We start from the raw sequence: 18,301 nt of genomic DNA on the forward strand, positions 1-18,301 counted from the left end.
TTATATGCAAAAAGGAAAATTACTAAGTCCATCCTCTTTCCTGATATTCTTTTCTCTTGGCTTCCTGTAGATTTCTAGCCCTTCTCAGTCACCTAAGAGTGTACCCTCTCTCTTCACCATTTGCAAGTTGCTACAGGTCAGCACACTCTAAGCCCAAACCTGTAACACTGACAATCAGAACCCTCCTTAAATCTTGGCAATTGAGGCCTCTGTCCCAAGCCCCACATTCTAGAGGACTGCCTGGCTTTCCTCTGATTGCTGGCTTCACTGTAGGGCATAGACTAGCAGAGCAAGGGGGCATGTCCCTTCCTTTCTAGGCCATACTCCCAGCACCCTGGACCTTGAGCCTTGAACAATCTTTCTACATTTAATCTATTGTCTTGTTCATTGAAATATTCCACATGAAAAAAAATACTAGCTGTTTTATTTAACAGGAAAACTGAAGCATTTTTTCTGGAGTACGTTTTGATCTTGGAAAGGATAATAATATTGTTGGAGAAAAAATTAAAAGGAAAATACAACCCATTATTTAATCCTATAATATTAAGCAGGAAACAATTCAAAGAAAGCAAACTATGCCTTAATATTCAATTGTTTATACTTAGTTTATAGACTGAGTCTCAGTATTGTGCCTAGGTTGGTCTCAAATTCCTGGCCTCAAGTGATGCTCCCACCTTGGCCTCCCAAAGTGCTGGGGTTATAGACATGAGCCATCACATCTAGCCAATATTTAATTTTAGTATATGGAAACTCTGCAGTTTTCCTACCTCTATTTGGGGACATGAGAGAAGCATATTTGAAAAAGAATTATTTATTTGAGCCACGAAAGAAAAATGAGTCATTTCCAGCGGTATGTTGGCAAGCTCACAATGCAACAGTATGTTGGCAAGCTCACAAAGGAGCTTGGTAAATCTGTGAAATTTGTAAGTTCTGTCAGTGAATGGAAGGGTCAGAAACTCTTAGGTAGGGCAAAACACTAGTAAAATATTTCAAAGTTCAGCTGTTACTAAACTTTTATTTAGATTGAGATTTCAAAAATTCAATTAATTTATCTTGCTTTAATGAAATAAATTTAGGAAGCAAGAACATGATATTTAATTTGTAGATTATATATGAGTAGTCAAAGTAATATCAGAATTGTATTAAATACATTTTCCAACAATTGATACTTACTGTTACTACTCAAACACAAGCCACCACCATGGTTATAAAATAAGCTTCTTCTTCATGATTCTGGCTTCCATTTTGGCACACATATGCAGACAAGAATGCTGTTAAATTTACTTCTCACAGTTATATTTTCATCTGAGGTTGGTGGAAGCTTTAGGAAGCTTGAGAGGAACATCATAGGCTCTATCAAGTTCTTTGGCCTCAACATTTCAGCAAACAGGGTCTAAAATAAAACGCATACACATACACACACATTCTAAGTGTCAAAAATAATTTTGAACCAAGAAGTGCGCATTAATATCTGATATGATCCAAATGGTCTTAAATTACATATTCTCGGAAAAATGATACCACCTTAATATACAGAAGTTCAAATATTGTAAAATAAGAATTATTCTAAGTGAAATGAATCCTCATTTACCCATCATTCAATAGGAATACCATTATGGGTCTATAATTCTGTGTGAAATAGTGTGAAGACCAAGTGGAATCAGGTAAATTCATCATCCTAAAACAAAACAAAACTGCCACCAACAAAAACCTTGGAGCCAAATGAGAGACATGAATGACAAAACAAGATCTTACCAGAGATATAGACAAAGTTATTTGAGATAATCATAAAGATGTAAGAGAAGGAAAAGAATTTCAACTTGGAGTGAAACTGGAACTTGAAAGGAAAGTAGAGCTTGGACAACAAACTTAGCAGAAGGCCTCTCAGTCAGATTAAATGAGTTTAGCCTAGAGAAAAACAAAACTATAGGAAGAGAGAAGTGCAGGTCTTCTGCTATTCCTATACTTCTGGGCGTATGACAGTGGGCAAGAGGAGATAATCCTTAAGAAAAATTTAATAAAACACACACACGTTAAGGAAAAAACAAAGGAAACCATCAAAAGCCATGATAGAAATATTGAAAAATTGAGTTTAGTTAAGATTAATAATTTATGTTAATCAAACTGCCCTATAAAGTGATTGAAAAGGCAAGCTATGTGACCAGATATGGAGGCTCACGCCTGTAATCCCAGCACTTTGGGAGGCTGAGACAGATCACTTGAGGTCAGGAGTTCTAGAGCAGTCTGGTCAACATGGCGAAACCTTGTCTCTACTAAAAATACAAAAATTAGCCAGGTGCAGTGGTGGGCACCTGTAATACCAGCTACTTGGGAGGCCAAGGCAGGAGAATTGCTTGAACACAGGAGGCAGAAGTTGCAGTGAGCCGAGACTGTGTCACTGCACTCCAGCCTGGGCGACAGAGCGAGACTCCATCTCAAAAAAAAAAAAAAAGAAAGGAAAGAAAAGACAAGTTACAATGTGGATAATGATATATGTAATACATATAAATAAGAAAATATGAAAATATTAGTATATAGAAAGTATAACAAACTCATACAAAGAAGGAATAGACCAACAACTCAATAAAGTAGATGAAAAACTTCTACAGTTTTTTCATGGAAGGCCTAGTTATTGAGATTTCAAAGAAAATATCCTATTCATTTTTCAAGTGTATATTTCAAAAGGAAATACCTATAAAACAAGATGGTAAAGTAAGCACTGTTTTAACATTCTCTCTATTCTCCAAATATTATTAAAATGATGTTCAAGGAGAAATCTTAATATAATGATCTCAAGAAAGAGAAAAATATTCATATAAGTGTCTGGGAAAAAAGAATATTAACTGGAATAGAGACATTTTGTAATAACAAAAAGTTCAGTTCTCCAAGATGACATAATAATTCTAAGTGTATATGCATGTAACAACAGAACTTCATAGTTAATGAAGCAAGAGCTGAAAAAAAGTAAGGGGAAAGACAGTAATACTAAAAATTATTGGCCAGGCGCAGTGGCTCACCCTTGTAATCCCAGCACTTTGGGTTCCTAGGCGGGTGGATCACAAGGTCAGGAGATCGAGACCATCCTGGCTAACACAGTGAAACCCTGTCTCTACTAAAAATACAAAAAATTAGCCGAGTGTGGTGGCGGGTGCCTGTAGTCCCAACTACTCGGGAGGCTGAGGCAGGAGAATGGCGTGAACCCAGGAGGTGGAGTTTGCAGTGAGTCGAGATCATTGCACTCCAGCCTGGGCGAAAGAGCAAGACTCCGTCTCAAAAAATAAAAAGAATTAAAAAAAAGTATTAGTTGGCGATTAACACTGTTATCTCATTAATTCTTACATGGTCTAATAATAGGTTATTATTATTAGAAAAATATTCTTTTAATTATTATTATTCTATGATTAGAACAAGTATGCAGAAAAACAGTAGGCATACAAAAAATTCAGTTTCTTGTACAGCCTCCAGAAGTTATAGGTAATGTCAGAGCAAACACTACCATTTCATGGTACAAATGTACATTTAAAATTAATTCAAACTTTTATAAAACCACTTATATCAAGAGTTGAATCTTTTTTAAAGAATTCTTTCAAAGGAATCATCAACTCCAGATGCATTGAAGTTTATATTTTAAATGTTATCAGAAATGTATCCCAATGTTGTGACAGTCCATAAAATACTCTTCCCACTTCTACTAACAGTTGTATCAGAAGAATGAGCCTTCTCAAAACTAAAAATTATCAAAACTTAATTGCAGTCTTGCATTTGCCAAGAATAACTGACTTCACTTTCAACTATGTCATTTGAAAATGTACAGGGCACGGTGGCTCCCGCCTGTAATCATAGCACTTTGGGAGGCTGAGGCAGGCAGATTGCCTGAGCTCAGCAGTTCGAGACCAGCCTGGGCAACATAGTGAAACCTAGTTTCATGCAAAAAATTAGTCAGGCGTGATGGCGTGCACCTGTAGTCCCAGCTGCTCGGGAGGCTGAGGCAGAAGAATTGCTTGAATCCAGGAGGCAGAGGTTACAGTGAGCTGATATGCCACTGCACTCCAGCCTGGGCAACAGAGCGAGACTCTGTCTCCAAAAAAAAAAAAAAAAAAGAAAGAAAGAAAGAAAGAAAGAAAAAAAGAAAGAAAATGAAGCAAAAAAATAAATAAATTTGAACGATAAAATAAATTTACAAAAAAGTGGGCCAGAAAATCTTATGATCAATCAATAAATCACACTGAAAAATTGTTTTTATTCAGTTGTTATTCATTATATTATACAAAATGATGCAAACATGGTTTTGCAATTTGTAACTTTATGTTGTATTCATATCACTATTACTCCTATTTTATAATATAATACATTTTTTTAAAGAAAAGTCTTCATGTTTTAATATTTTTAACTGCATTTTTAAGTCTGCCTTTTGAATAAGGTGTCCTTTATTTTTATTTTGCTCTGCACTCCACAAATTATGTAGCCAACTCTGATACGCACTTTTATATGCACATTGGATAATATGGATGTACAGAGGAGGGGGCTAGACTATTATGATGCTTCCCTAAAAGAACAAATACGTGAGCCCGTGTCATGAATATCAGTGTACTCAAAAAACCACAATGGAGCTAGTAGTTACAAAGGCGAAGACATCGGGTATTTCCTTAGTGTTGTGTAAGCATTCCCAGACTTCGCACACAGTAGTAGCATTGTAACTCAGCTTAAAGGATTAAATGTGGAAGAGAAAGTTTCTGTTCTCTGAGATCTTTAGGCAGAGTCTAGGGGCACCCTTACTAATAGCTTTGGTGTCCTGTCATTAGCAGACAAATTGGTCCTTTCCTGGTCAATGACTATTTTCTGCTCTTCTTCAATAATAGATAGTCCTGCTAGTGAGAAGTGCTGTGGTGTGTGCTGTCAATACTGTTTTAAATTTGAATGGCTATGATAATATGCTGTACTGATTTACAGCAGTTTTAGTCCTGGCTTAGCAGGGTTAGTGTTTTTCTGTAGCAATAACGGTAAGTTTATTTGGTGGCCTCTGATTCTCAATATCCCATAACAGTGCAATTCATTCATAACACTTTTATGGGTCAGGCTATTTTACTTTGGTGACGCACAACGTATTTCTTGCCTCTCTATTCAGCGAGAACTATTCAGTGACCATAATGTCAGATATACCAAAACCTGATATTCCAAGTTTGTGAGCAGATTCCAGTATTCCTAGAAAGAAAGATATTTACTGAGAAGTTCAAATAAATTTGGCAATAAAAAAACAAATCCAAACCAAAATAAGTTTCCAAATGCTTGAGAAGAGTCTTGATTTGCTACTGAAAACATAATTAATCATCAGTACCTATTGGGGCCACACAAAATCTCGATTGTGATTACTATTTAAATTCCAAAAGTATTTCCCTGAACAATTTTGAAAACTTGATCACAGCTAAAAGTTTGAAAGTCATTGACGTTACCTGACTGGGTGAATTTTTTTTAATGCAAATGAAACTTTAAATTAAAGAAAAAAATATCCAAGCTCCAGGTTCATGGTAGGCTGCTGTGATGGTTTTCTAGTGTTTTGAGGACAGTGCTCAGAAATGCCATTTTCACCCTCATTTTTGGCCACTTGTGCATTTAAGGGAAATCTGCTCCTTTATATTGAATGGACCACCACCATTTTTCTTGGAAAGAAAATGCTATCTTATTCTCTCCATGCCTATCTTTATCTAATTAAATCTCATAGATTATGCAGGAAGCATTTCAGCCTTTTCTTAGATGCCTGATTTTCACGAATCTTTTATAATGATCTTATATCGCAATGGACTTTCCAAGAAATGGGACTAGGATAGAAAATTTGAGATAAGTAAAAGTTCAATCTAAACTTCTCATTACTTATCAACATATATTCCAACTGCAGCAAAGATTTAAACATAAAAAAGAAGCCAGGAAAGCCCCAGAAGACACTAAAGGGGAATTAGTCTATAGTCTTAGAGTGGAGATAAACTTCCTAGCTATGAATCAAATTCTAGAAGACATGATTTAAAAGACCAATAAATTTTGATTTAAAAATGAAGAGTAGTAAAAAAACATACTTCATCATGGACAATTTATTGTAATAAAGACAGAAGACAAATTGGGAAAAATTGTATTTTCTTAATATAGAAATTTTTAAAAAACAAAAACCCAATTAAAAATTGGACAAAGAAGCTTCTCGGAGTTCAAAGGAAAATAGATGCAAATGACTCAAACATAAAAGATTTTAAAAGTTACTCTTAATAAGTGATGTATAAAATTAAATTATACTAAGATACCGCTTCTCATTTATATTGGAGAAATGAAATCCAGAAAAATCATAACACACTTTATTGAGAAGTTAACAAGACAAAGGTATATTCATGCCTTATTTGTAGGAGTTGAAATTACTAAAGACAATTTTGCAAAGAGTAGCAAAATTACAATTGGCCCAACACATAGATTATTTATTGATAAAATCTAGCCTCCAAATTAAATATGTTATTATATAATACTGTATTCATCTGTTCTCATGCTGCTAATAAAGACATATCTGAAACCCGGTGATTTATAAAGGAAAGAGTTGTAACTGGCTCATAGTTCCACGTGGCTGGGGAGGCCTCATAGTCATGGCAGAAGAGCAAGGGATGTCTTACATGGCAGCAGGCAAGACAGAGCTTGTGCAGGAACTCCCTTTTATAAAAACATCAGATTTTGTGAGACTTAGTCACTATCATGCGAACAGCACAGGAAAGACCTCCATGATTCAATTAACTCCCACTGGGTTCCTCCCACAACACACAGGAATTGTGGGAACCACAATTCAAAATGAGATTTGGGTGGGAACATAGTCAAACCATATGAAATACCATTTTATTGTTTGTAATGACAAAACATTAGAAAGAACGAAAGTTTCCATCTGAACAGATCTGATTAAATAAACTATAGTTTATACAGATATTAAGTCCTATGCCATGATGTAAAAGAATGAGGACGATTTGTATGTAAAGGTGTAGAAACATCTCTAGGATGTATAATTAAATGAAAATGTAAAGACCATAATAGCATACATATGATGCTGTTTCTTATGTAAGAAAGAAAGAAGGATAAGAGTATATTTTTCTGTTATCTGTATTTATTATTACTAGTATTACTTGTACACAGAATACCCAGGATGGGTCACAAGAAGCTAGTAAGACTGATGATCTATAGATGACTGGGTTGAGAATAGGATAAATAAAGTTAGAAATGGGAGCAGGATGTGTCACTGTATACTTTTTTTTTATATTGCTTTGATTTTCAACTATTTAAATATATTACTATTTAAAAAATAAAATTTTCTTTAAATTATCTTGCAGACAAGGAGTGGGTACATAAGAAAGTAATAAGCTCTCCATTCTTGGAATTATGGATGTTAAGATCAAAGACCTCTTCCTGTGAAGATTCAGCAGTTTCTAATGTCTACCACCAAACAATTCTTACTTGTTACAGTTAAAATTTACTCTCTCTATACATTGATATATGTGTGTGTGTATATATATATGCTTGTATATACACACACACACATATATACACACACACATATTTTTGTGTATGTGTGTGTATATATATATAAAACTATGGATACATACACATACAGAAAGAGAGAGACTGAGAGAGAGAGTTAATTTTGTAGCAAGAAGATTTGAGGAGACCGACTGGGTCAGATTCTCAGTGAAATAGTCATAGTAGAGAGAGACATTCTTCCAAAGCTACTAACCACATCTCTCATAGTTTTTACGCATTTTTTTCAGTCAGTGAAGCTATAGTATATTTTCATAAGAACTTACCCATCTGTAGTATATACCCCAAATCTACTATTAAGGCTTAAATGTCACAGTTAGAGTAGTTCAAACATATGACTTCTGAGAGTTGTATGAAATTTAAAAATCATACCTAAATAGAAGAATGTTTTAAAATTATTGTATATTTTATGACTTTACTGCTATTAGAATAGGTCATTTTTATTATAAATATAATTCAGATATCACCACCTTCATCTTGTTAGTGGTATACTTCAGGATCATCCAGGGATACAATAAAGAAGCCAGTAAAATTTGCCAATAAGAAACCAAGTACATATAAAACTTATTTTTTAAAAAGAAAAACAATCAGAATCCTAGAAAACTTGTCTTTCTTGATCAATAAATTTTTTCACTTATCGAATATGACGACTTTCCACAATAGCTTTTAGCAGCATTATTTTCCATGGTTCCTTAACATTATCTGAGAGGAGTGTATAGATACAATATGCTACGAGGACTCCCAATATCACAAAGTAAAAGAGTTTCTTCTCATTTTGTAACTCTGTTTCTTCAACAAGACAGCATTATAGTTTATATCCATCCCTGAAATTAAATAGACATTGGAAAACCCCCACCCGAAACTATTACCTAACTTTCTATCCCAGAGAATTCTTGTCAGCAAAACAGATTGTTACGTTGTATCAAGTGTTACCAGTAACAGTACAAATTCCAGTGAGCACTGTGAAAAGGAAAATACTCACTTCTGGCAACTTCTGTCCAAACTGCTAGCATTATTGTATCTTCAGATTGTCACTGGACAGAGGGCTGTTGCCCACTGACTTGGAGAAAAGCATGTTAATTCTCAGATATTCTGGAAAAAATAGTAGAAGCACATCCTCCCAGTGGAGAGAAAACAAACTGATTCATTTAAAAATTCTGATATATTTTAAATAATTAACTTTATTTTATCTTTCATAAACCCCAAGTAATATGGACAAATTGAATATCTTAAGTACTGATTGGAGGGGTTTGTAGTGAATAATGGAAAACCTTGCTGCAAAAGAAACTTTGAATCATGTCTTAGAAAGGCTGACTGGCAGATGAGAAAAATAAAGGACTTTGTAATATAAAAGGCACTAAAGTAGGCTTTGTAAATATAACTTTTAATCTATATAACTTCTTGCTCTTTCATATCCCATCTTAGTTAATATATGACCTCACCTGATATGTTGTTGAATATCAAGGTACTTGATAAGAAATGAAGGAGTCCTTGATGTGTCCTTAAGCTTATTCTGCTATTCTGCTGTCTTTAATGTAAGAGTCACTCTTTTCTTTTCTTTTCCTTTTATTGTATTTTATTTTTTGAGAGGGGGTGTTTCTCTGTTGCCCAGGCTGGAGTACGGGAGTGCAGTGGTGGAATCATACCTCTTTGTAGCCTCTACCGCCTAGGCTCCAGGGATCCTCCCACTTCATCCTCCTGAGTAGCTGGGACCACAGGTGTGTGCCATCATTCCCAGCTAATTTTTTAAAAATAAATTATCTGTAGTGATGAAGTCTTGCTATGTTGCTGAGGTTGGTCTTGAACTCCTGGGCTCAAGCAATCCTCCTGCCTTGGCCTCCCAAAGTGCTGGGATTACATGAGCTACCACGCACAGCCAAGTCTTACTCTTTCTTTAACACGGTTCTATGTTCTAGAAAGGCAAGAAAACAATTTGGATAACCACCTTTTTCTGTGTTGTCAGGAAAATTTTTGCATGGAGAGTGGATGATATAAATGGAAAATTTTCAATTTACAGCAGCACTTGCCCAGGAGAGAATCAAAATTAAACCCTGTGTTTCGCTATAATTCTTCTGACACTATCCTCTTAAAGAACCAAGACCTTTAAGTAATCCTGCTAATCCTGACATGAATCCAACCAAAGATTCTTTCCTGATGAATCAGGATCATGGGGGTTTGTTTAAACCAATTGTGTATAGTCATTTGGACTCATCTGTACTACAAGGGCATCTAGTTTTCAGTAAGCGATAACAAATTATGAGCTATAATTTTTAACTCCTCCAAAAGTAAACCTTTCTCACATGCCACAATATATCACATGTACCCCATAAATACTATGTATCAATCATAAAACAGATATGTGAATACTAAGCCTAACTTTTAAGGTTTTGTTTTTTGTTTTTTGGGTATTTATTTATTTATTTATTTATTTTTGACGGAGTTTTGCTTGTCACCCAGGTTGGAGTGCAATGGTGCTATTTCGGCTCACTGCAGCCTCCGCTTCCTGGGTTCAAGTGATTCTCCTGCCTCAGCCTCCCCAGTAGCTGGGATTATAGGCGTGCGCCACCATGCCCAGCTAATTTTTGTATTTTTAGTAGAGACAGCGTTTCACCATGTTGGCCAGGTTGATTTCAAACTCCTGACCTCAGATGATCCACTGGCTTCGACCTCCCAAAGTGCTGGGATTACAGGCCTGAGCCACCGTGCCAAGCTTAAGGTTATTTTCTTAGCTATAATATTCTCATTTTCAAATGCTGCTCCTCCTCGTGGCATAGAAGGTTTTTGTTGTTGTCATTGTTGTTGCTGTTTTTTATTCCCTTCTGCCAACTGCGATGTATTTTCACCAGTGCCCTAGGGCAGCTTTACTGGTGTCCTTCACTCCAGCATGTTAGGGTTTTATTTCTTAAGAGAGATAGAGGACTAGGATCCCAATGGACTTCTGCCACCATTCAGCTGCCATTTCCCTCCCTGGCTCACACCATAAGGGAAGCTTTCTCAGGAGTCTCTCCAATCTTGTGTTTGTGTGTGTAAATCTATGTTTATCTATCTATCTATCTATCTATCTATCTATCTATCTATCTATCTATCTATCTATCTATCTATCTATCTATCTTCATCATCATCATTATCATCGTCTTCTTACCGTTATGTAATCAATCTATGTAATCTATCTGTATAGCAGATATATATCACAGACAGATAGATTTCTCTTCAAAACATTACAATTTTGAGCAGGTTGCTTCTTAATGATTTTCACTGTCTGAGTGGATGCTCTATTGAATTCTGTCTTACTACTCTCCATATTTATTTACCAAATCCCAAGGAGGAAGAGTAAAATCAAAAACAATGTGAAGAAAGAATGCTAAAATCAATAGACTTCAGCTGAAGTTCTAGCAGGAAACACTTGTGCATTCGTCACTTTGTGGCCAGTCCAAGTTCAATGTAATCAAAAGTTTACTTTGTGATTAAAATAAAGAAAATGGAGCTCGGAGTAAGAACAAGGTACAAAAAGCTAAATAAACCCCTTTCCATAAAAGCCCATATAATGAAGGTATTTACTGTTTAAACAATAATCCATAGTAAGTATATATTGTGTTCACCATTTCAAGATGAGGATTTCAACTCACTTAAGGGAAGTTTGTTAGAATGTGCTTGATTCAATAATGTGATTTAAAATGAAGATATGTTAATTCACATCTAATAGGACTGTTGTTTGGGTTAAGGTAGTAATGAATGCAAAGAATTAAGCTAGCGCTTGGCATCTAGGAGATTCACAATAAATGGTAATATAGTTACTACTTTTATCACTGTATAATATCATCATTACAGTGAGAAAGGGACGCAAACATGATTCATGCTGATATAGATCTGACTTAATCTGTCCCCTATTTTGAAAAAATGCTGCCGAAACTGCTGACCTGAAATCTGTAGAAATGTAGCAATTTTTGATAGCATAGAAAAGGCCAAGATGGTACAGTGCAAAAGTGCAGTATATTAACGCCTAATGACCAATGAAAGTCAAAAGCCTTTCCCTGACTTCTTATAGATTATTAATCTATTAAAAATGGAGAAAAGAAATAATGTATAAATCATCAGTTCTAAGTGGAGTTTTACAGATTAAAGGAGTGCAACTTTTACACAGATAAGAGAAAGTTTTCCGTGGTTTTTCTTTCCCCTTTGTCCACATGAGTCACACTTTCCCTTGTGGATAATATGTACTATGTAAAATAATGGCATATCAGAACCCCATATGCAACAACAATGTAAAAATACTGACATCAGAGCTTCTTGCTGCACCAAATTCTTGACTTTTTAAAGATATTTAGTTTCATTTATATTCAAACAAATGTTACTAAGGCAAAAAATGGTACAGCTTTCAATTTTACATTTGTAAATGTTTCCAAAGTGTTTGTAGAAATACTGTCAGAATTTAAATAATAAGTAAACCCTAGGATCTTATTTTTTGACCCAATTAAAGATTAAGATTTAAGCATGTTTTCAATAGCAAATTAAGGCTTTTCTCAAGTTAGAAAACTTAGAAAGTGGTTGTAATTTGAGATTATATCATTCTTACCAAATTCATCTAAGCTTTTTAATTAATACCTTTCTTTCCAAATAACTGAGAAATTTGTTTATGAACTGGAAAATCACTGTGGATATTGAAAAATATCTGATAAAAGAGAGAAAATCATTTTGAAAACGGTTTCATTTACTCCCTTTAATCTTCTCACCTCATCTAGAAAAAATGGCGGGACTTCAAGCAATCTGTTTATCAAATGAATCCTCATTAGTTGTTGATGGACCAAAGGAGATTTAACTAAAGCAATCTTTATTGCTATAGAAAGACACAAGGCTAACACTGACATAAATCATGTTATGTGCACATATAGTCATTCAAAATAAGGCAGAATAAGACAATTCTTAACGTTGCAACACAGCAATATACAACACAGTTGTGCTATTGGAAGCAGGAGAAAACTGTGGACTAAGAAGTGTTCAAATTGGCTGCTTTCCTAGCGGATTGGCCTCCAAAGCTGTAAGTAAGGAGCACAAAAAAATTAGCTATGTCATGCTGCTACCTCTGGTTGTCATGACTGAATGTTTGCACAAGGCTAAGGAAATAGCAGATATCTTCACTTTTCTTTATAATTCACTCAATATGCCAAGCTTTGCAGCTTAGAAAACATAAATGCCATGGAATTTAGGATGTGAACTAGCATATATAGCCCACCAAAGAGAGCATCAAAACAGACTGAATTCTAATCCATGCACCCATACACTCACACATACATTTCTATCAAAGAACTTGTCAGGTTTTAATAACTCCCTTTATTTCTCTCTCTTGAAAGAGACAATATCAAGAACTTGCATCATGGCTATATGCACAGTCCCAAATCCAAAGTCTTTAAATACATGTTTGTTGAATAACTTAATTTTCTTTAACTGTGAGGGTATTAAGATACCTCTCTAATAAAGAATTAAAACCACTTTTTAAATGTTGCTTTCTTTTTTTGTATCTCTTCTTATAATAGGAACAAAGTTTGAATTTTGATAAAGTTCAATTTATCTACTTTTCTTTTATGCCTAGTGCTTTTTTCTGTCCCATGTCTAATCTAAGAAATTTTGGCCTAATAAAAGATTACAATGATTGTTCTCTTATGTTTTCTCCCAGAAGTTTTAAAGGTTGGGTTTTTTATTTTTTTGTATTTACATCCATGATTCATTTTGAGATTATTAATAATTTTTATATATGGAATGAAATAAAAGTCGGGGTTAAGGATTTTTTATATGGATACTCAAATGTTAAGCACCATTTAAAATATACTACACTTTTGGAATTGAATTACTTTGGCAATTTTGTCTTGAAAAAATTGACCCCAAAGTTACGGATTTATTTCTAGATTGTCTTTTTATGATCTATCTGTCTATCCTTATTGAAATACTTCATCGAAATAAATCCTTTTTGAATATTATTCTACTGAAATATCTTGATTACAGTAGTTTTATATACAATCTTAAAATCACGTACTGTAAATGTTATAAATTTGTTTTCTAAAATAGTTTTTTAAATATTCTACATTCATGTTTATTTTCATACACGTTTTAGGATAAATATGATATTTTCTTTAAAAATCAAACTAAAGCCTTCTGGAAACTAGATTGGGATCATGGTAAATAAATAGGAGAACTGACACCTAAGTAACCTTGAGTCTTTTGGGCAATGAGCATCTTATTTCTTTCTGTTTATTTAGGACATCTTTAATTTTTCCCAGAATAGCTTCCATTTGTCTGTGAACCCGTCTTGTATGTATTTTGTTAAATTTCTCTCTAAATATATCATGTTTTATGCCATTTTAAAAATAATAGCTTTATTTTGCATGCCCAGATTTTACTATCTTAAGGCACTTTGACATAATTATATATTAGCATAGTGCAATATCATTGGAAATAAATTTTAAGATAATAGCACAACACATTTTGTAGAACGCTGATATGGTTTGGCTGTGTCCCTGTGCAAAACTCACCTCGAACTGTAATCCAAATTGTAATCCTACATGTTGAGGGAGGGACCTGGTGGGAGGTAATTGGATTATTGGGGCAGTTTCCCCCCATGTTACTCTCATGATAGTGTGCGAGTTCTCATGAGATCTTGTTGTTTGATAAATATCTGGCGCTTCTCCCTCTCCTCTCTGTCTGTCTCTCTCTCTTGCCTGCTGCCATGTAAGACGTGCCTTGCTTCCCCTTTGCCTTCTGCCATGATTGTAAGTTTCCTGAGGCCTCCCCAGTCATGCAGAACTGTGAGTCAATTAAACCTCTTTTCTTTATAAATTGCTCAGTCTCAGGCATTTTTATAGAAGTATGAAAATGGACAATACAAATGTAAAAAGAAATTTTGTTAAAAGATAAACGACTGGCCGGGCGCGGTGGCTCAAGCCTGTAATCCTAGCACTTTGGGAGGCCGAGACGGGCGGATCACGAGGTCAGAAGATCGAGACCATCCTGGCTAACACGGTGAAACCCCGTCTCTACTAAAAAATACAAAAAACTAGCCGGGCGAGGTGGCGGGCGCCTGTAGTCCCAGCTACTCGGGAGGCTGAGGCAGGAGAATGGCGTAAACCCGGGAGGTGGAGCTTGCAGTGAGCTGAGATCCGGCCACTGCACTCCAGCCCGGGCGACAGAGCCAGACTCCGTCTCAAAAAAAAAAAAAAAAAAAAAAAAAAGATAAACGACTATCTCAAAAGAATATACAATTCAGCAACAAAGGATTAATTTCTTTACTATACATAATATTTCTACATATTAACAATAAAACAGAAATGGCTTAATAGAAAAATTGAGGACTTACGTATTAACAGCTATATAAATTTAACTATATCCTAACCATATGTCACCTATTATGTCAAAGACTGCAAATTATTCCCCTGTACGCATTACCTTTATTCTCCATATATTTAGTCACTCTTTAAAATCTTTTATGTCTTTATCGCTCTCTCTTTCTGAGGTAATCTACTTCTTGATAGTTATGTTCTAGTTCACTAATATTCACTTCAGCTAAGTCAAATATGATTTTTAAACCATCTTTTATATTTTAATTTTCAATTGTTAATCTTCCAAGTGCTCAAGAATAATGATGACCACAAAAATTCAAATCTCAAGAAACATCCTCCAACAAAACAGTTCAACAAGAGCAAATAAAGCTACAAAGCCTCAAACTTCAAATTACTTCTAAGTAGAAAAGTAAACGGTAACTTTCAACAGAGTTATTTCTCAAGTTCTTGCCTTGAAACTGTACAGAGAATGAGATATGGGAGAGAATTGTCTGGGAAAAGTACACAGAAAAGAAAGGGAAATGAAAGGTCTAAGACTGAGCTAAAATCATCCCCCCAGATAGAGAAAGTGAACCCAAAGCATGAAAAGCTTGTACAAGAATCTGAGTGCTAGATCATAAAACTTAGTGAAGGTAATTAATAACAGGTGTGCACAGCTCATTGTGGGTGGTAACTAGGGGAGAAGATGGGAACCAGGGAAAAAGATGGTAAAGGGGAGGGAGTGGAGACCTTTAGAGACAAGGTGGGAACGTGAAAAAGGAAAAAGAGAACTTTGGTAAATATTTTCTAGCTTTTCTTCTAACTGTTTTTATATGAAATATAAACACTAATACGTAAAAAGAAAACATTTGAAGGTATAAAACCCGCTGGTAAAATTAAGTACATGAATAAACCTGGAACCCGGTAATACTGTAGTTCTGGTGAGCAGTCCACTCACAACTCTAGTATGAAGCCCAAAATACAAATCTATCAAAAATAAGAATACCTAGAACAACTTGTTAAGAGATAGTCAATATCTATTCTATATTTAGGTTAAGTCATATGATGATATTCAGGACTTTTATGTTCCTATAAATTTGTCCCCTATTTTGTTCTATAAAATGAGAGAAGAGTTTTGAAATCTTCAATCATAACTGTGGGTTTATCAATTCTCTCTTCAGTTTAGTCATTTTTTTTTGCTTTCTGCACTTTGAATCTCTGATACTAGGTGTACACACATTTAAGATCGTTTTGTCTTTGACTGCTGTATCTTTGAAATGCCTCTCTTTATCCATAATTTTGTTTTGTTCTGAAATTGACTTTGATATTAATATAGCCAATCCAGATTTCTTATGAATAGAAGACGCATAGTATGGCTTATCCAAACATTTTACTTTTATATCTACCTTTTTTTTTTTTGAGACATAGTCTTGCTCTCTTGCCCAGGCTGGAGTACAGTGGTGTGATCTCTGCTAGTCCCAGCTACTCGGGAGGCTGAGGCAGGAGAATGGTGTGAACCTGGGAGGCGGAGCTTTCAGTGAGCCAAGATCGCACCACTGCACTACAGCCTGGGCGACAGAGTGAGACTCCATCTCAAAATAAATAAATAAATAAATAAATAAATAAATAAATAAAATAAAAGTAAAATAAAAAATAGCTAATTTTGTTTGCTCTTTTGTTTTGCTTTTGTTCTGAACAACTGAAAGTGTGATTGCTATTTACTGAAATAAGACAGACAAAGATCAGAGGTTATTTGAGGGACATCAAAAATTTGTTTGGGATTTTTATTTAAATCCAAGTGAGCTTGCCAAGTAGCCCACTGGATACATACTAATCTGGATTTGAGAATCTCCAGACTGAAGATGTGACCTGCGTGGGTTGCCTTCCCTGTCATTTAAGGCCATGAGACTGAATGGCATCTCAGAGAATAAACTGAAGATAGAGAAGAGGCCCGAGTTCCAAGATCAGAAGCACTCTACTCAAAATAGATCCGAAAGCAACAATAGATGTAGTGACATGAGAGCCAGTGACTCAGAGGTAACCAGAAGACTGCAAAATAGAAGGGAGATTGGTGATCTAGCCTGCTACATCATTAACATTGACAAGAAAGATTTTGGTGGTTAGAGCAATTTTGGATGAAAGGTTGATTGGAGAAGATATATAAGAACGATTTGGAAGAAAGTATATGGAGGCAGCAAATATAGACAGCTCCACTCAGTTTTTCTATTTGTTTTGCTATAAAGGAAAATAGAGAAATATGGTGGAACTGGAAGGGGAAATAGAGTCATGAGAGATTTTTTTAAAGAAAGTGAAATTTTATCATATTTGTATTCTGGTGGAAATGATCCAAGAGATAGCAATAAAGCAGAATGAAAAAGAGATAATTTCTAGAATATTGTCTTTGAGAAAGCAAAAGGGGATGAAATCTAGTATACACTTAAGAGAATTTGGCTTTATATAAGAGCACAGTTTAGTTATAATAATAGGAGAGATTGACTTGGGGAAAATAATATGATTGATGGACAGCATTAAGGGCACATTGGAAGCTCGCAATATTGAATTTACAATGAGAACATTGAAGCAGGATTATTTTATTCTATCATGCTCATCTGTGAAGGATAAAGAGTGATAGGGGAAGGAGAAAGAGATGGGGGAGACAGAGAGAAAACCTGGGGGTATATATGCAATGAAGTGATAATGACTGACTATACAACTTAATATGAGTAATGAAGAAAATAAAAAAGAAAAATATATGAGCATAGAGAGGAAATACGAAATCCAGGTAAAATTCTCAAGCATTGTGACTATTGAAATATTAGTGGGAGTGGTCTGCAAATACAGCAGGTTATAATCTGACAGTAGTCTATTTAATGCTGAGATTATAGAGAGGGTATAGTTTTGTTAGTAACAAGGTCTAAGGCATGATTATAAGGACAAATGATTTGTGCAGAATAGAGGAATAGACGACAGATCATTGGAAAACAGCAAGTCATAAAAATCAGAGTCTGTGTTGCTGGCTGTATTATCTGTATAGATTTTGAAATTCTCAATTGTAATATTGGAGATATTACATTGTGGATATTGGAATGACAATAATAATGGATTTGGATATTAGAGTGACAATGAGCTTAAAGATAAAATACTTGTGACATGAGAGCCAGTGACTCAGAGGTAAGCAGATGACTACAAAATGCGAAGGGAGATTGGTGATCTAGTCTGCTACAATAATTCAGAAGGCTGTAAAGAGAGGTAACAGTCTGGGAGCAGCAATGAGCAAGGAAGACATCTACTGCACATTAAAATCCTGTAGTATGAATAATGTGGAAGAAGAAAAATAGAAGCAGCATGATCCTAAATTAAGTACTGGATCTCAGTTGAAAGTTGATGGAAAACACTTACAAAAGCTTGAGGGTGTCATGCATAATGAATCATGAGTCCCAGAC

This window comes from Theropithecus gelada, chromosome 2, assembly GCF_003255815.1.
Source record: "Theropithecus gelada isolate Dixy chromosome 2, Tgel_1.0, whole genome shotgun sequence".
NCBI classification, from domain to species: domain Eukaryota; kingdom Metazoa; phylum Chordata; class Mammalia; order Primates; family Cercopithecidae; genus Theropithecus; species Theropithecus gelada.